This window comes from Pelobates fuscus, chromosome 1 (genome assembly GCF_036172605.1).
Source record: "Pelobates fuscus isolate aPelFus1 chromosome 1, aPelFus1.pri, whole genome shotgun sequence".
Taxonomy (NCBI): Eukaryota; Metazoa; Chordata; class Amphibia; order Anura; family Pelobatidae; genus Pelobates; species Pelobates fuscus.
In genome coordinates this window covers 105,155,305-105,175,893 of record NC_086317.1, presented here as the reverse complement: position 1 = coordinate 105,175,893, position 20,589 = coordinate 105,155,305, and positions in this window count along the sequence as shown.

Below are 20,589 nucleotides of genomic sequence, written 5' to 3'. Positions count from 1 at the left end.
GGAGTGGGGAACACTGACATACACGGACACCTGGGAAAGAGAATTAGGAGAGGTACTGGAGGGGGTGGAATGGAGGGACATATGGGAGGCAAATAATTCGGTATCAATATGCGTATCTCTTCAGGAACAAACCCTCAAAACAATGGTCAGATGGTACATCACTCCAGTCAAACTATACCACATGAAACAAACACCATCTGACGACTGTTGGAGAGGATGTGGCCACAGGGGCACTTACCTCCACATGTGGTGGGAATGCCGAAAGGTACAAATTTATTGGAAGAAAATATACAACATAATCAAGAAATTGTTTCAGAGGGCTCCAGTGCTTGACCCTTGGACATACTTACTAAACAGACAACTAAATTACTGGACAAAGAGAACAGAAATTGCTCCAAAAAATGACGTTAGCAGCTAGGAGAGCGTTAGCTCAGTCATGGCTAAAGGTAGATATGCCACCCACTAAAAGGGTCATCTCCAATATCAAAGAAGTTTACCTAATGGACAACCTTACAGCTAGGGTGAGAGGATCCACGACTAAATTTTAAAAAATGTGGGAACCCTGGCCAAATGAGGGTGCTGTATATTAGATAGCTCCCCTAATTTAGTACTAAACAGTACTTTAATTTTGTATCCTAAGTAGGGCAGTCCCACATTAGGGTACCAATTTAGGGGAGCTCTCTACTAAACAGCATCATGTAGGGAATAATGGACATGGGAATTTCTGAAAAACTCGAATTGTGGTTGATTCCGAATTGATCATTACAGATTTTCGAAAACTATTTTTGGAATTACCAAACTAAAACTGAAAATAAACCACAAGTTTTCATGATACCTGTCAGTATGACCGACACATGAAGCGCTTCCACTGTAACAAATACGTTTCCCTTGGCCCTGTGATGTTTGATGTCTGTCCTGAAGGACGTTGGACGTGATCAAATGCAAACCATAGGAAAGCACTAAATTCAATGCTTTATTATAGGGCTGAGGGAGTCTCAGTGCTGGAAAAAAGATAAGTAACATCCTATATTCACAGGTTTTTACATAGCAAAAGGGCCCGGATTCTAATTAGCATCAAGGACACTATGGTGCTAGGAGACAGGTTTGTACTGCAAACACTTTAGTTTGCCTTTATGGGGACTATGAGGTAAAACATATCTAAACTGAATTCCAGTATATTTAAACTTTATCCATAACTCTCAAGCATCCAAATCTGACCATAATTCTTACCTTTTAACCCTACAATTAAGCCTAAAGCTAATTCTTCTAATCACATCACAATACCTAAACTCTAACAAAAAAATCAGCTAACTTACTTCATAACAATTAAATAGTGAAACATAAAACCAAGCCAACAAATAAAATTATTAACATAATCAAAAGAACTAATGAAAGCTTTAGCAAATCTGCTTGTAATACAATAAATTGGCTTTTATTATTTGACCTGTCAATAATTTGATTTGGGTTATTTTCTCAAGATTCTGATTTTATTTTTTCCTGTAGACACAACTAACATTTTCCAAAGGAAACTACATATTTATACATTTTCACACATCATTCTCAAATTTATACTCCAGTCAAAATCATTCTGCAAGTCATGCATTCCTAGTCCTTGACTTTACAATGAATTACGAGCACTACGGATACTCAATACATTAGGGATGACAACATGTGGTTATTTTGGGAATGTATATGTTAGTACCCTGATTTGTATTTTATTTTCTACATATGTACAACAATGTACTTTATGTTACAGTAGTCCTAGTAGAATTCTTTATATCTATATAAAATTATGCTTACTGGTTGTATACACCAAAATGTATGGCATAATGTGTAGCCATTACTTGAAAACATACCACAATTGGATTGTCCTTTGACTATTTTACCCAACCACATTTTATCTATAAAATGCTCACAGGGCCTATAAAGTGCTCACTGTGCCTTGAGGGGAGGTATTGCTAATGAAGCCCAAAGAAGGCTGAAATGATCATCCTGGGTTGCTGCATCTCTCGTGCAGTGAGAACTTACTAGCATTTTGGTTCTGGACTGCCCTTATGTATGGGATCAATATCTATATGTCTCTCAAAAAACTATTTTGAGACCTGAACAGGGATTTACCAAAGGGTGCGCTACTGAGTTTCTCTATGCTTTTGTACGTTTTCAGAATTCTCATTGTATCTATAAAGTTATATCACTAATTTTGTTTCTCTGGTGCTGGAGAGGCCATTCCTGTCTTTCCTCACTTCCTCTCACTCATGCTGTGCAGCCATGTTGCCTTTGAGATCTTTATATGTATGCACTACACACACACACTCTACATCCACTACAAACACATAGCATTCATTACACACATATTCTGCATCCACTCTACACACACACAATGCATCCTTTTAGGTGGACCCTATGGGCGGGCTCTGGTGGACCAGACCTTGAGTTATGTAAGGATCCAAAAATAATTGCGGCCCTGCCTGGATGCCTCTAGTTTTCCTGTTCTGTGCAGAGCTGAACCTCCTCCTCTCTGTCTCTTTGATCCACACTACTCTGTAGTCACTTCCTGTCAGCACAGTGCCTCTTGTGGCCATGCGGGGTACAACCATCTACTTGCTGGAAACCTGGAACAGGCACATACAGAGCCAGGGTTCTAGGCTCACAGAGGAACCCACTAGGGCCTTGGTGACCTTATGGGTAGTACAGTTCTGGTTATGTGTAAAAAGTGTTTGTGTGCTGAAAAGCAATGCAAAGATGTAAAAGTAATTCATTATACTGCACTTTATCAATAATTAAAGGAGCACTATAGGGTCAGGAACACAAACATGTATTCCTGACCCTATAGTGTTAAAAACACTATCTAGCCCCTTGGATCCCTTCGCCTCCCTAAAGATAGTCAAATCTTACTTGTATTCAAGTCTGAAGCTGCTGCCTCTGCCTGTGAACTTCCTTTGACATCATCAGAAGTGGTAGCCTGATCCAATCACAATGCTTCCCCATAGGATTGGCTGAAACTGACAAAGAGGCAGATCAGGGGAAGAGCCAGCATGATTCAAACACAGCCCTGGCTAATCAGCATCTCCTCATAGAGATGAATTGAATCAATGAATCTCTACGAGGAAAGTTCAGTGTCTGCATGCAGAGGGAGGAGATACTGAATGTTTGGATGCATTTTAGGCAGCCATGACCCAGGAAGGATCTCTAACAGCCATCTGAGGAGTGGCCAGTGGAGTTATCACTAGGCTGTAATGTAAACACTGCATTTTCTCTGAAAATACAGTGTTTACAGCAAAAAGCCTGAAGGTAATGATTCTTCTCACCAGAACAAATTCAATAAGCTGTAGTTGTTCTGGTGACTATAGTGTTCCTTTAAAATGATAACAATCAATTAAATATGTCTACTGGTTACCATGGTGATTGCCCCCACTTTTAGTAATTTAGACCACTTTTTTAGAAAACCGTACTCTTTATAAACGTGTCAACTGCAACTTGGTGTGTCCAAATTTCTCACACATCTGGTATTTAAAAGGTTAACGAGGACCACTAGTCTCCAAGGCTGCCTGTTTTAGAAGCAGCCTTTTTCTAGTCCAGCTGCAGTTAATTATCTGAAATTGTTGGCAGGTTAACTCATTCCTACTAATACAGAATGCATAAGTTTTATTTGAACTAAGATTCCTCTACCTTGTATAACCCAGCCTTATTATGTCATTTATTTTTTCACGTTATATAACAAAAAATAAACATCTAGCTTTTAGTCCTTAAATATATGTCAGTGCAGAAGATTTTTCAAGAGAATGATCACAACTTGTATACAACATCCATCAGTTGTGGTTTCTCAATGTGATTAATGCATTGATGTATTGTACATCCATTTAAATCGTTATTTACAAAAACATGCCAAATAGGCTCTCACTGTCAATCCAAACTATTCAATAGCTACATCTGTGAAGCACATTTGCAAAAGGCAAATCAGTCAATATATGAATCAATGAACTAATAAATACATTTTCATGCTGTTTGAAATTTTTATCTTCCAAAACAACTTGTATGCATTAGGTGTCAAGCACAGTTGTGTTTGGAACAAGGTTGAATATCTCATAGTAGACAGTTAAAGGGGCCCGCCCAACAACCACACTAGTTAAAGGACCACTATAGTGCCAGGAAAACATACTCGTTTTCCTGGCACTATAGTGCCCTGAGGGTGCCCCCACCCTCAGCCTGACGGGCTCTGGAGAGAGGAAGGGGTTAAACACCTACCTTTCTCCAGCACCGGGCGGGGAGCTTTCCTCCTCCTCTCCTCCTTCCTCCTGACGTCACAGGAGCCGCACGCGCATTCAGCCGATCGCATAGGAAAGCATTTACAATGATTTTCACAGTGAGAAGCACGCAAGCGCCTCTAGCGGCTGTCAATGAGACAGCCACTAGAGGCTCTGGAGGCTGGATTAACCCTCAGTATAAACATACCAGTTTCTCTGAAACTGCTATGTTTATAAAAAAAAAGGGTTAATCCTAGAGGGACCAGGCACCCAGACCACTTCATTAAGCTGAAGTGGTCTGGGTGCCTATAGTGGTCCTTTAAATGTAATGGATATGATTGATTGAGTTTTTTTTTTTTAATTAAGAATTAGCTTTGCTCCATAAAACCCACCATTTCTATCCATTCCTCACAAATCACTCTATTAGAACCTCTTTTTTTAAAAAAAATATCCAAACTTGTTTGAGAGGAAATCATGGATTGGCACTCATAGGCTCATAATGCTGTAACTCTTGAGCTGAGCTGCAGTTGTTATGGTACTTAGAGTGCTACTTTGTGTATTTCCTGCTATTTTAGGTAATTTCATCAAAGAAATACTACAGCGTACGGAATTCAAATATGTATTTCTTATGCTATAGTGCCCTAGAGGCCATTTAGGTCCCCCAACTCCACCTACAGGGAGAAAACAGCTAGTTTACTTACCTTTTCCCCCCGGCAGCACCGCTCTCCGCGCTGCCATCCTGTAAATGCATGAAATAAACAAAACACTAACAAAGAGCTGGCGATCTAAGGCATTATTGGTAGAGGTGCAGATACAGTTACAAAGTAAATAAATCTAGAGCAATTTAATGTCCGACATTGCTTTGTTTGGAAGCAACACAAAAATAATGAGGTTCTGTGCCCTATACTTAATGTTTCCTTTGTAATTTTGTGTGAATAACAGACAACTCTTTATCTTAGTTTCCTTGTTGGGTGCAGTGCAGCAAGGCCACAGCAAACATACGGTGGCACTGGCCAGGAGAGCACAAAGTCCGGGGGCGCAAGAGCACATTGCTCCCCTTCCAGTCAGTCACTGCATGTAGCATAGCCATGTGGAGAGGAAATTCTGTATCCTCTTTCCGGTCTGACAGGAAGTGTTCCCTGAGAGCACCAAACAGCTTCCTGTCAGACTGGGTAGAAGACTCAGAATCTCCTCTACAGTGGTCCACAGGTCCATGCTACATGAAGGTAAGCAGGCACAGGAGGGGAGAGGGAGGAAGAAAGATACAAACCAGTACAACAAAATGTGACTTAATGGTAAATTATACTGAACCAAACAGCACTTGTGTTTAAACCTCTGTGATTAAACACCATTAAATACAAAAGACAAGCAAAAATCCATTATTTGGAGACATTCTCCTCATATATTTATATGTAAAACAAAAGATGATGAGAAAAGTATATAGTGTATCTTTTTGACCTAATAATATTTTTAAATAATGAATATAGTACACACACAAAAAAGAGCCATTTAGTAGACCTGGCTATGGGTGTTCAAGTATGCAGTGTTTTTAAGATAACCCTTTCAACCTTCTTCTTATCAGTGTAGCTTTCAATCCTCACATATGGTATTGGATATAAATAGAAGGATGTACACATGTACATAGAGCAATATTGCAGGAAAGATCAGATTAGATGTATATGTTACACTTACTAGATACAGAGTCTAGTAATCCTGGTTCTAAGGTATACTGGCACTGTACCAGTATGTGTGGTTCTCCCTGCAAGCGGTTGTAAAATGATGGAGAAACAGGATAAAAATTGAGGAAAATGCAAAAACAGTAAAATAATTAAAAACAATAAAAATGTATTATAACGCTCCTCTATCCAGCAGTCCCTGCTGAGACACGTTTTGCTCCTAACATGAAGCTTTTTCAGTCGATATGCCACGGAATCTTGATAACACTGTATTTATTCCATGATAAGTCCCATAGGCCCCTTTGTTCGGCCAATCAGCATTAGGTTCCTCCTCGTACACTTTGTGGGTGCAGATATTGGATTTCTCCTGTCTATTTGGAAGACAGAACAGGCACCTTCCAGGGGTGTGATCCTGAAAAGGCTTGTCAGTCATCATATAATGTGCATAGAAACATAGAATGTGACGGCAGATAAGAACTATTCGTCCCATCTATTCCGCCCAATTTTCGAAATACTTTTAATTTGTCCTTGCCCTTATCTTAAGTATAGGATAGCCTTATTCCTATCCCATGCATGCTTAAACTCCCTCACTGTGTTAACCTCTACCACTTTAGCTGGAAGGGCTTACCATGCATCCACTACCATTTCACTAAAGTAATAATTCCAACACAGTCAATATGAGTATTTCACAAAATATTTTCTATATGAAATACTTATTTGGCATGTGGAGGTGGAGGGTGGTTACAGTGCTGTTTTTATATTCCAGGCTAAGGACTCTCTTATAAGTCCATCCTTGGATAAATATCAATATATCAGCTGGTAACTTGGAGAGAGTAGAAGAAATGGAAGACTGAGTAGTGGAAATGAGATAGGAATGCAGAGTATTTTGCTGTCCTAAGGAATCTGGGACATATAAATAGATAGAAGTTGTGTTCAGATAAGTGATACTCCTTTAATTTGCAAGCGTTATAAGATTAGTAACTTCTTCAACTTGCTAGAAGGAGAAATAAGATTACTATAAGTGATGTCCCGAACTGTTCGCGAACTGTCCGCCGGGGAACAATAGCGTGTTCGCGTTGGGCGAACATATGCGATTTCCGGTCCGCCCCCTATTCGTCATCATTGAGTAAACTTTGTCCCGGAACCTCACAGTCAGCAGACACATTCCAGCCAATCAGCAGCAAACCCTCCCTCCCAGGATGTGTCTCCTGATTGTGAGGTTCCGGGTCAAAGTTTACTCAATGATGACGAATAGCGGGCGGACCGGAAATCGCATATGTTCGCCCAACGCGAACACGCTATTGTTCGCCGGCGGACAGTTCGCAAACAGTTCGGCGAACAGTTCGGGACATCACTAATTACTATGACAAGTGTAAATAGTTTTTCTTTTTTTAGCACTTCATCTATGTTCAGGGTTACAACCATCCTTCTTTCGATCTTCTGGAATTCAACAAGATAATGAGATACAATTTCTCTGGGACAAACTATATATATATATATATTTACTCTGCGCAGGTCGGGTGCCGCAACACATGGCGGTGGGCACCTGGTCGCAGGGTGGCGACCCCTGCGACCGCAGTATGTACACCACTGCATGCAGATATTTACACTTAAAGGACTTCTATAGGCACTCAGATCACTTCAGCTCAATGAAGTGGTCTGGGTGCCAGGTCCCTCTAGTTTTAACCCTGCAGCTGAAAACATAGCAGTTTCACAGAAACTGCTATGTTTCACTTAGGGTTAATCCAGCCTCTAGTAGTTGTCTCACTGACAGCCGCTAGAGGCGCTTCCGCGATTCTCATTGTGAAAATCACAGTGAGAAGACACTGGACGTCCATAGGAAAGCATTGAGTAATGCTTTTCTATGGGCAGTTTGAATGCACGTGCGGCTCTTGCCGCGCATGCGCATTCGGAGTTGAGATGCGGATCGGGGCGGAGAGATCTCCAGCGCCAAGGGAGCCCGGCGCTGGAGAAAGGCAAGCGCTGAAGGGGTTTTAACCACACACTCTTACGAACAGACACACACACACTAGCTAACAGACACACACATTTACTGACAGACACACACTCAGTGACAGACATACATACATACACACTCATTGACAGACAGACATACACACTCACTTACAAAACATACACTCTCACTGACAAACACACACTCACTAACAGACACCAAACAGACTCACTAACAGACACACACTAACAGACATACACAAACCAACACGCTCAGTAACAGCCACACACACAAAAAAACTAACACACTCACTGACACACTAGCAGACACACACTCAATAACACACACACACACACTTGATTTAAATTCCAAATAAAACATGTAGATAATTAAGTCAATCCCATATTGGAGATCAAGCTTGATTAAAGGTACTAAAGAATATTTTTAAAATAAAGCAGAAGAAAGAGAAGGCATTTGATAGGGTGGACTGGATGTTTGTGCATTTAACTCTAGGGGCTCAGATGTATTCCTCTTTTTGTTACTGTGTATTGAACATTTTTGGATTATCATTTGAACTCGTACAAGTGATTATACAATCAGGGAAGCACCATTTATGGCTTTTTTTTTTTCTCAAATTACTTTTATTGGGTTAAATGCAGTACATAAGGTAATCCCTTACCTAGGACTCCTAGATACTTGTTACTGAAGATTTTCTGTAGTTAGGTGCCCACAAAGTCACGGCAGGGACCGTTAGGGATAACTACTACAGCCTTAGTGCTCTCCGCCCCATTTAAGCGATTGACACCAGATTGGCCAATCAGCACCTCCTCATAGGTATGCATCTCTCTGAGGAAAGTTCAGCATCTCCTTGCAGAGCGTGGAGACGTTGAACGGCAGTGGAAGCACCTCCGGTGGCCATCTGAGGCAGTGTTTACATTAAAATGCCTGCAGGGACTGATTATACTTAGCAAAACAACAAGCTTGTTGTGGTGACTATATTGTCCCTATAGTCAACAGAGCATAGGAGTCACAATAGTAACTCTACCTCTGCCCCCCACAAAACCATAACTTTGCCCCTTCTACAACTAACTCTGCCTTTTCCCACCCCCAAACAATCCAACTCCACCCCCAGCCTGCCTCTGCACTCGCCTCCCATATCTCTGCCTCCTGATATCAAGTCCTTTGAAGAAGAGGGCAGTGGGATGGCGGAGCTTCCATGTGCTGCCCCCTATCCTGTCCCTGGTGAGAGGCACCATAGACAGACTGGCAGCAGAGGAGGTACCACAGTGACTGACTGGGCTGCTTCTAATGCCTCCAGTCCTCACCTGAGTAGGTAAGGGATGGCAGCGTGGTGTGTGTGTGTATTAGGCAGTGTCTGTTACACAGTTGTTTTATATATGTATTGGGCTGTGTATGTCTATCAGACAGTGTGTATGTATACCTGTTAGGTAGTGTGTGTCTTTTAGGCAGTGTGTGGGTCTACTGGACAGTTTGTGTATGCGTCTACTTACTTTAGTCCCTTGGATAAGTAGATTTAATAGAAAAATAATACATATTTGTATCCATAAAGCAGTTTGTGTGTGTGTGTGGGTGAGGCAGTGTGTGTATGTGTATGCATTAGGCAGAATGTGTGAGTATGAGGCAGTTTGTGTGTGTATGTATTGGGAAGTGTGTGTGTGTGAGTATGAGGCAGTTTTTTATGTGTTGCTAACAGAAGAGGCAGACATGCTGTATTAGTGTGCGCCTGCCTTTCCCCTGCTGAACTAGAGCTCAATGGTAAACATAGGAAAGCTGTGATTGAGTGGGCACGCGCACAAATGCAGCCCCAGCCCAGGGGCTTCTCAATGAGAAGCCTCTAATTTGAGGGCTTGCAGAAAAGAGCACATTTTCTTTGGAGGTATATCTACTAAATTGTTAAAAGAAATCAGTGGAATATTTTCTTTTGGAGTTTAGTAAATAAACTTGTGACACATTGGAAGGGGCAGCAAAATGGATCTTTGCCTAGGACGGCAGAATTCCTTGCACCAGCCCTGTCTGCAGATTGGTACAGGCTCTGTATTCAACACTGATGGAAAGGGTAAGAATTAATGAGGTCTTTCAGAGGCTATCAGAATCTCCAATGGTACCCGGCAGGGTGCCCTCTCTCACTCTAGAACCATTTGTAAAAGTCATTTGGGAGAATAGAGACTTCAGGGGTTCAGGCATGCTGGGGTTGAACATAAATTATCTGTATCTGTCACCTTGCTTCTTTTTATTATAACTTGCACACTAGCGTAATGAGAAGGACTTGGAATTAATGGAATGTTTCCACCTGTCTTTACATCAATACTATGTATACCATGTTTGACTGAAATATGAATGTGCTTGGCCAATTCTCATCTTCTCTAAACATAAAATTGCTCAGTGGCCATAATACTTTCCTGCCTGATTTTTCCTTTATACTGTATAAACCCTGAAAGGATTGCCAACAGACATCCAAACTCTAATGGTCTATACAGAAATGATGGATCCTGTCTTATCTATTGCAAAGTGACATCAATTGCCCTGGAATTCTGAGTTCTTGCTTGAATGGTCTGGGCTCATTCAGAGTGGATTGATATGAAAAGGTGGAAGGGATGAGGAGGGTAAGGAAAATGGAAAAAAAGAAGGAGTAGTATCATGTCTCATCTTCCCTTAGAATCTGATATGTGCTTTTGGAAAGATTGGGTTGTCCCTTTAACATTGCTATCATCTTGCAGACAGACCTACTTGACAATCCAGCGTTTTAAAACTAGTCTACAGCTGCACAGCATTGAAGTATGACCTTTGCTCTCTTTATCAGTCCTACACATATTTTTGGGATTCTTGAGTTTGCTGTCACTTATGACGTATAGAACTAGATACTAGAACGTTGCTAGCTAGCTTGAGCCCAAAGCAAAATCCAACTAGCCTAATCCTGCCTAGCCCCTGAACTAAAGCAATGGAGAAGGGGTACATCTTAAATCCTCTGTCCAGCATCACCCCTCTTACTGTTATCTGGGGGACCCAAAACTTCCACTTTAGTTTCCTGGAGGAGCAAAATATTACGATCTTTCTTTATGTTAGGCTACTGCACAATGTAAAAAACGAGAAAAAAACAAAACACTGCTATCCTTTTGCCTCTCCACCAACTCGAGAGATCTGGGGATTAAAAAATGCAGGATCCTGAACTTTGGTCCCCAGATTTTTCCCTCAGAAATGCCTCTGTATAGAATGCATGGCTTCTGCAGTTATTTAGCTGTGGCTATCCCTACCAATGCAATGTTTAAAATCTAAAATTAGTAATGTTGTATACAATCCATCACACATTTATATATTTAATGGTACCTTGCCCATTCTGTTCTGGAGTTATGGGCTGTTTTCAGAACAAAAAGGATAGTCAAACACTGGAAACTGTGGTTAGCTTAATCTTTGCTTCCATCTAAGGAATATGTCATAAAAACAATAGGCTATGTTAACTGACAGCTATAAACTGCATTTTTTATGATTACTACATATTACATAACAAAGGTATTGACTATATAAGAGCAAAGCCACCACAATTCTTTGAAAGAGCCAGTAGAAGATTACATTGTGGGCAAGTAGGAGTATCTAAACCTGATGACCGCAGTGCTAATGTTCTAAAAAAAAAAAAAAAGTTTCCTACTGACAGATCAGGTATTTGTTTTTTCTTACAAAATAGTTCTGGTTTTCTCGTCCTTAGGGTTTTGCAAGGGTTATTACAGAAATTAATAGTATTTTGTCAAACTCACCATGACTCCATCTCATGACCTCTCACAGTTTATACTGGGTTTGGGTTGAATAATAAATAACTTATAGGGGGAGGGTGGATGGGCAAACCAACAACATTCGTAACCCTTTATCCACATCCCATGTGCAGGAGTGCATAGATAAAGTTATGGTGAAGCTAGGCTTGAGCAAGGCATACATGGGGAAGAAGTGTTATCGTACTGCCTGAGATAGTGGTCACTGAGACTGCAAGGGAGGTTCAGAAAACTACACAACTGATTCGCAAGCAGGATGGGGTCTGTGTTGTAGTGTGGCAGAGCAGTCCGTGCTGCACACCAAAGTCCTTGTGCAACTGGCAGCAGTGTAGTAATATTTGAGAACTGAACTATGGTAGAAGACAGATATAGCTGGAAGAGCATGGAGGGGTTGATGGGCTGGGAAAAATAACCAAGGGGTATGGGCTGGGATCAGGAGATGTAACCAAGTGGATGGGTTAAGCAGATATAACCTGGAGCTGAAAAAAGCTAACTGTGGGAGATAGGGAGACATAACTTGGGATGTTAGTGAAAACGGAGGTGATAAGATAGGAAGAGATAATGGAGGGGAAGCTAGGCATAACTAGGGGGTAAGAGAGAGAGAGACAAATGGTGAGTGGGCTATGGAGAAATAATGGAGAGCTTGTTAAAGGACAGGTAACTGTAATGCAAACCACAGGACCTAAGACAAAATAACTAGGAGGGTAGGTAATATATATATATATATATATATATATATATGTGTATGTAGGTGTGTATGTAGGTAGGTGGCTTAGAAAGGGATAATTAGGGCATGCTGGGGACAGTTAACTTGGGACACAGGGAGATAAAGGGTTATAAAATGCAAATTATATTCAATTCCTATGTCAGGCCACAAAGCTTGCTGAACATCATGAAAATTGCACTTCACCACTAGTTAACTTAACATTAGTCATGTTGACTTTTGATTTAATTGTGCATTTACATTGCACACTTACACACAGAACACTGACAATGCATAGACACAGGAAACACACGCAAGATATTGTAATAAATTACATAGGAGGATATGAACACATTAGGGATACGAGTGGGTTGCAGTATGATAATAGGAAGTCTCAGATTCCTACAAGATGAGCCGGGGAAGGAGGTGGGTAGACAGTTGCAAAATCGAGTTGCTCTCAATTTTCATTACTTTTCACCAGCAATTCTGAAGGAATATATGATGAGGACCCTGGATAATAAGGGTCCACCGGTGGTGTTTTCCCATTTCCTCCTGCACATGGAGCAAGTCAGAAGAAGTAGCTATTTTTTGGTCTCATCTTGGATTAAAATACATGTAATAGGATTTTTTTCTTGCCAATTTTTCATGTTTTAATTTATTTTAATTTATGTTTTTTGGGATGGTTACTGAAAGCAACTGTAAAATGTTAGTCTTTAAGTTTACTTTATCCTTCCCTATGGGATTTTCTAAGCAATATATGAATCATATATTTGGCTTTTTCATCATTTGTCAATCCTCTTGCATCACCTTGTGCATACCTATATACTTACTCAGTATGTTGTACAGTCTCACAAGTCACCCCTCGTAGCAGTGTACAAGCAGACTCATAAATTACATGACCACTAAAGCCAACTATCCAGTAATGAACTGTGTATTGAGCAGTAATATCAGAATATAATTACTCTTTAATGTTGTGATACTTATTATATTAAGTTAATATTATTATAAAAAGAACGTTTGCTGTCACAGCATCCTACAGCTGTGTGTTTCAGATGTGACTCCCTAGGCTCACGTGTCAGGCCTCTGTGCCAGGAGTGCATGGGGAACCTGTGGGGTCTTCACTCCTACATTTCCCATTGCTGATCTATCTGTTGGCCAAGTGTTTGTTCTCTCTCTCGCCACATAATGTGGCAAGACTTTGGAATGGATAAACTCATTATCCAGGCTCATAACTCTTAAAAGGCCCATCAGCACAGTACAGTGGAGGGAACAAAGGAAGAGTACTGAGGGCAGGTGTTATCCTAAATTCTATAACTACCTCCACTATATTACAACAGAACACTCTTCTTCACTGCATGTGAATGGTAAGCAAACTTTGGGGAATTATAAAATGTTAAAACAGATCAAATATCTCACAGGAGCAGATGTTTAGAATTTTATTCTAATGGCATGTAACCCTTGTCCAGTTGCATAGGGTGAGGTAGAGGCAACCAATATGCCTAAACAATCACAGTCTGAGAAAAAAAGGTTAAAACCTGTGCTGCAGAAACTCCCCACTTTAGTCCCAACAGTGTAATTTGGCAAACAATGAAGGAAAGAAAGTCCTGCGCATCCAGTATGTGTGCACACCCAGGTGCTACCACAGTTTATTGGAGGACAAAGTACAAACAGCAAACTTTTCGAGTGAGAGCCCTTTCTCAATGCTAATGTCCTACGGTGTACACAAGATACAGACAATATATACACAAACAAAGTGCTTATAGACCCAGAATGCCGCCCCAAAGTAAAATAGGCTCCATGAGAAAACGGCCTCCTTTTTTTTTTTTTTTTTTTTGAGTAGATAATAACAATGCATGTGTCATACATGAATAGTTGAGAACATAGGCCAATCATATGCACTAAGATTACTTTATATGTAAAAGATATAGCAAGACAGATATGTCTTAACGTTGGTGTGATGATCAGTAGGATTGGTAGTGAAAAGCAGAGAGACATGAGTATAGCGCTTGCTATTTAACCACTGGGACACAGTTGGAGACAGAGGCACTGTCTGTACAGTGTTAAGGAAAGAAATTAGCAATTCAATTAGATGAAGCTGAGACATTATGTATATATCGGACACTCTATAGATGTCATCATGTTACGCTGCAGTCCCACATTATGAGTTTCAGGGCTGCCGCCCAGGTATAATGAGTGTGTTCATCCTATGCCCAGAACAGAGAAACTCTTTGTGCCATGACTGATACTGTGTAATGCCGCAGCAGGAAGGGTGCGGTGCAGAGCTTCTCTCCAAGCCAGTGCTGGTAAGCAGTTCAGTTTCACTGTGCTGCGGACCTGACTGATGTTGTCCATGTCAGGAGACAGCCAGGGCATTCTCTCTCGGGCTGTGTAGGTTCAGTGCCACGAGGTGGGAGTGCTGCCGCCTTCTTGACAGAGGGAGCTGCGTGCCGAGCAGGATCGGGTACAATGTCCTTGCTTCTCTGCAAAGCATGTGGCTGGCCAGTGGGGACTGGGATAACCCCACCTGTCCAGAAGGGGTGGGAACGGGTCTGCGGGTTCCCCTTGCCAGCTATTCCTCCAGGGCCTGCCGGAACCTTCGATAAAATTATGATTTGGCAGAGAAGCAACTGGGTCAAGGTACCCCGGCAGGCTCCTGGCTCACATTCCTAATTTCATAAATATATAGGCTATGAGAAAGAGATTTTTTTTTTTAACCTCAGAAGGATTTACAGAATGTAGATACCTTCTAAAATCTGCTAGTACAGGTTACTGGCCAAGGTCAGGATGCAGAGAGTAGAATGTTGGAAAAAAAAATAAAAAAACACAGCAAGTCAGTATAGGCAGCAGACATAGGATTATAAAAAAAAAAAAAAAAAAAAAAGGGTCTGAATCAGGTATAAAGAAAACAGAATAATTTGTAACACAAATTTGATTGCACGCCAGGGTGACTACTACTTACACTGACGAGACCAAATAAGGGCAGACCATGCAGAAAGCGCAGTTACATAACTTTATTTATAGCTTTAGTACCCATTGTGTAGAGCAGGGGTGCCCAAAAGGTAGATCCCCAGATGTCGTAGAACTGCAACTCCCATGATGCTTTGTATGTATTTAGAATGCCTTTAGAATGACAAAGCATTATGGGAGCTGTAGTTTTAAAACCTCTGGGGATCTACCTTTTGGGCACTCCTGGCGTAGAACATCTCATGATATTCTCTTGCTCTACATTTGGTTGCGTGTTAAGGTTGCAATTCATTTTTTATTCATCTATATACAATCCATCTATATACAAGTTATTCTCAAACGTACACGTGATCCATGTGAAACATCACTCTTAATAAAAGTAATACAATTAATGTAGTGTCTTACTTACTTACATACTTACAAAAATTTTAATATCCTCTCCCTTTGTGCCTGGTATAAGATTTGTGCTATTCTGTTAACTCCCTCTGTCTTGGCTGATCGCACCCATCAAAACTTTAATTAAATCCTGCTGTGTATCTTCTGCTGGCTTATGTGATGAAGTATGCCCATACAATATGTTTTGGATCTACCCCTGTCAAGCAGCAACATTTTTTTTTTCTGATGACACTGAATTCGGTGCTATGTTTCACTGTGATATTAATTTAATGCACCAAATAATTACATAATTGCATCTGTGTAGTTATAAGAAAAAACTGATGTTTATTACACTTTTTCGATATTTTCTCCCTTATTTTCTAGCTGCTACAGTATAACTGAGTCTGCCTATTCATCCACCACCCTCCAGTGGAAGCGGTCCAGCAATATCCCTTAGTGGATTTCAAGGCGCTTATTTCATTCATATCTTGTGAGTGCAACCATTATTGCAGCGTGTCATTTAATTTAATTGTACGTCACTATGTGTTGTTTGTTTTCTATTAGCTCCTAGCTGTGTCCCTTTTTTCCATGTTTCTACACATACAGTATAACTATGTCTGCTCTTCTAGTTAACGCAGACATGCTTAAAGCAGTTGTTCTGGAAAAGTGACCATATTTATAAATGTGTCATTTACTCTGACTTACATGTAAATAATCTAATGTTATTTTAGTAGGGATTTCTTTATCTCATAACCAGTGCTACATGTTGGCACAGACAGATGATGAAAACATCAAGACGTTTGCCGTTATTTGACTGATTCCTTGCATTTCAGCAGTTAATTGATAACAACGTGGAGGGCATTCTAACCTGCCACTAATAACGGGAAAGAATATACCCTTAGGAAGTGGAACTGAAGTAGTTGGGTTTTGGGCTAGGAACTGGTGACAGCTTGCTGCACATTCATAACCCTCTGTTCCACCTCTACCTTTAGTATGCCACAACTTAACATTTTCCGAGTGCCCATGTACAGTAGGCAAAGTACCAATTTCTTACCAATTACTGTGTCCATAGGTTCAATCCCACGAGCCCTCTTTTCTATGGGCTTCACAATTTTGGTGTGCATGACTCTGTCTCTGTATAACAGAGAATCACAACAATAAAACTCCATACATGTTTTAAGAAATTGATCTGTGAAAATAAGATAATACGTTCTATATTGGATTTTCATTTACCTGGTTATCAGTAAACATTGCCTAAAATGTCCTATAATAGGCCAGCCCTTGGTCACACCTCCAGCACCACACTGACAACCTTAATGCATATATCACTCCTCTCTCTTTGATTTATAGTTCCCAATTAGAGTACTGTACCTGTGGCTTATAATTGTTTCAGAACAAGGCAAGCACCATAACCATTGCCGCTTGCTGTAGAATATTCAGCTGAATCTCTCAGCAAAACAGATAATGGTAGTTTCTCCTTAAAAAAGTTCACCTCTCGAATTTGTAGTAGTAGCAGGTGGCAGTTATGAAAAAATGACTTGACTCCTTAATATGGGGGCAGGACTCAAGTGCCCACCTGTCACCAATATAAAACTTTAGTAGTTATATCGATTCGAGTGTTCCTATAAATGTCTAAATACAAAGGGTAAAATGTAATGTTTAAAGTTTACAGGAGGCATTTTGGGATGTGTACACTGCCTCAAAATATCAATTTTCCTCAGATGTTTTTGCCAATGGAATGGAGTGCATTGTCAAACACAGTAGTTTATATTTTTTTTTAACCAAGGTACCATTAATGTACCATTATTTATGTAGCTATATTTTGAAGACAGTTTTTGTTTGTGTTATGTGCTGTACTGCCACCTTCTGTCCACAGCCAGTACAGCTAAAGTATCCTGCATCACTTCCTCTTTAAGGGGAAATGCCACTTACCAGGATTTTCAATACAGTGTTACTTATCCATATATTTAACTGTTATGTGTATGTGAGGTTATAAAAATTTAATTAAAAGTAGAAATCCACACCTATTTATCCTGCAACTGAGTGGTTCCATCTAAGCTTCCTTTCAATTGTTTATAAACCCTATCTTTGCACCGGTCAGCCAGCATACAGAACACATACAAAATCGATAAGAAATATAACAATGTTTGTATTTGCATTTAAGATGTTCCATTTAAAAAACATAGTACATCTTATAAAAATGTTAACTTATGGTTATTGATCAGGGGTAGGTAGCCTTTGGCACTCCAGACTTTGTGGACTACATCTCCTATATTTCTCTTGCCAAAGCATCGACTGTCAAGTGACGGTTCCCCTTTAATTTCGCCAGAATTAATGTTATCGACCAAGTTTTAATGTAGTATGTGGCCCATTAAACATGTTTTTAACTAAAGTGTGAATCATCAATAATTCCAAGAAAATTCTATGTAAATTTTATAAGCTAGGCATTAGAGAAGTCCCGAACAGTTCGTCGGCGAACATAGCTTGTTCGCGGTCGCCGCGGCGGGCGAACATATGCGATGTTCGGTCCGCCCCCTATTCGTCATCATTGAGTAAACTTTGACCCTGTACCTCACAGTCAGCAGACACATTCCAGCCAATCAGCAGCAGACCCTCCCTCCCAGACCCTCCCACCTCCATGACGAATAGGGGGCGGACCGAACATCGCATATGTTCGCCCGCCGCGGCGACCGCGAACAAGCTATGTTCGCTGGCGAACAGTTCCTGGCGAACTGTTCGGGACATCTCTATTAGGCATTAATAACTGGATTTAAAATTCTCTAAGTTAACTAAATCAGTTCCGCTAATTTGACCTAAGTGTATACATTTAATTTTAATTCTTGACAGTTCACACTTTAGTGAATAAGCTTTGAAATGAATATTGACTGATTGGAACGCCTCTCATGGCTGTATTGTGAATTTGTGAACCCCTATTAACGTCTATAAAAACTGCCGCACGTGGCATTGTAGGTCTAAAATGATAGATAAATGTATTTATTTTAAGACTGAAAATGTCACAGCATGCAAAATATAGATGATTAACATTTTGCTTATATGTATACCCACTACTCATGGCACACCAACAGTAAAAGACTCTAGGCATTTGCCAGTTTTGTTCCTATGGTGATATTGACAAAACCTGCATCATTTCAGTCCTTAGTTCACAGGGGCGGCTCTGTGAACTAAGGACTGAAATGATGCAGGTTTTGTGGGGGCCTTAGGCAAAACTCCTGTAACCCGCCCACTGACTGACGCCGTCCGAGAGTGACGATGACGTCATGGGTGCCATGGGCGGAGACTACAGGGTTCAAATTGTGGCGCGTTCTCATTCTCCGGTAAGCTCTTGACAAAGGCGCAATGCTGGCGCGTTGAGTTTTACCGCGCCCATTAGGTTTTAAACTTAGGACGTCTATCTGCTTAGTGTGCACAGGAGTAAGAGGGGGTATTTGGAACATTAACTATTAGGCTTTTAGGCTTTATCACGGTGAATCCTATTCCTATCCTTATATGGCAATATTCGTTTACAGGTTACAAGTAGACAGAGTTTTATGCGCTTAGACTCAGTAACCGCTAGGGATTTAGATGTGTTTAATATATCTCTAATCTACTGCTTTACTGCAATATTGGGGTACTGGGTTTAACATTTATATTGAGACTACAGAAGTGTCGTATCGGCTTATATCCTGACTACACTGCTAGATCAGATACTATTGCCACTTTACCTCTTATTAATTAAGTCTACTGCTATACTGCTATAGTGGGGTATTGGGTTGAACATTTTTATTGGGACTACAGAAGTATTCTATCGGCTTATATCCTGACTACACTGTTAGATCAGATACTATTGCCGCTTCACTTCTTTACCTCCATAACATTCCCAAACCCTTGCAATACTCTGGCATGCTTTACCCCATACAAAAGAATTTGGATATAAAGTACTACACCCTATAGGGACATCAATATTCGTCTTACTTTACTGAGGTTACTTTATTCCCAAGATTATTTTGTAATTCCTCCTACTCACACCGCAGATACATTGACTAATGAGACATTGTTGCACATACTAGCAACAATTCATATCTATCTCAGTTACCAATGAAAGAGCGTACTGGTGTGCTGTACACAATATCCATGTAGCAGAAAATTAGACGGTTCCTATATACTATATATTTCTTTCACTGTATATACACTTTTGTCACTATATCTTTCCGTTTATTTTTTATTTTTTCTCCTTAAGAGGGGCTAATAAAACTTATTATTATTTCATATATTGCACTTATGTTCTATGCTGGCAATTGGTTGCCTTAGATTAATGAACAGCTCTTTTCTGGGTATAGAGACTGTTAATTGGGAGGACCGTTTCGGCAATCCTTTTTCAGTCTCTTAATTTTTTATACTATATCCCTTGGGTTATGCCCTAATACCCTGCAACCTTATCAACTCCAGTGAAGGATTTTCTTTTCTAACACTGGATGTTGTGTCTTTCTTTCTTAGGCGAAACTCATACATGAGGCCCCCACTAACACTATTAATAAAAGAAATAGGGGTTACCTTGTGTGTGTGTATAAGGAGCTGCAGATATAATGAAGGGTGGGCTTGCAGCGTTGGCTGTAGAGAGTTAGTCTCTGTATTCATCTTCAGAGGCTTGCAGTGTCTTGGGTCCCTATGCCGCTGCGTTGTAAGCTCTCTTACTGTAGTTATGGCATAATTTGCAGTAAACAAATGTAATTTGCAATTAAGCTAATCATTTATTCATGATTGTGGGGTATGGTTATATAGCCAGGCAGTCATGTATACCTAAGTGCCAGTGTGAAGTGGTTATTTGACACAAAAATTAACATTTTGGTTGGGCATTTAAAAATTAATTTACTAAATAATAAAGTTACAGATA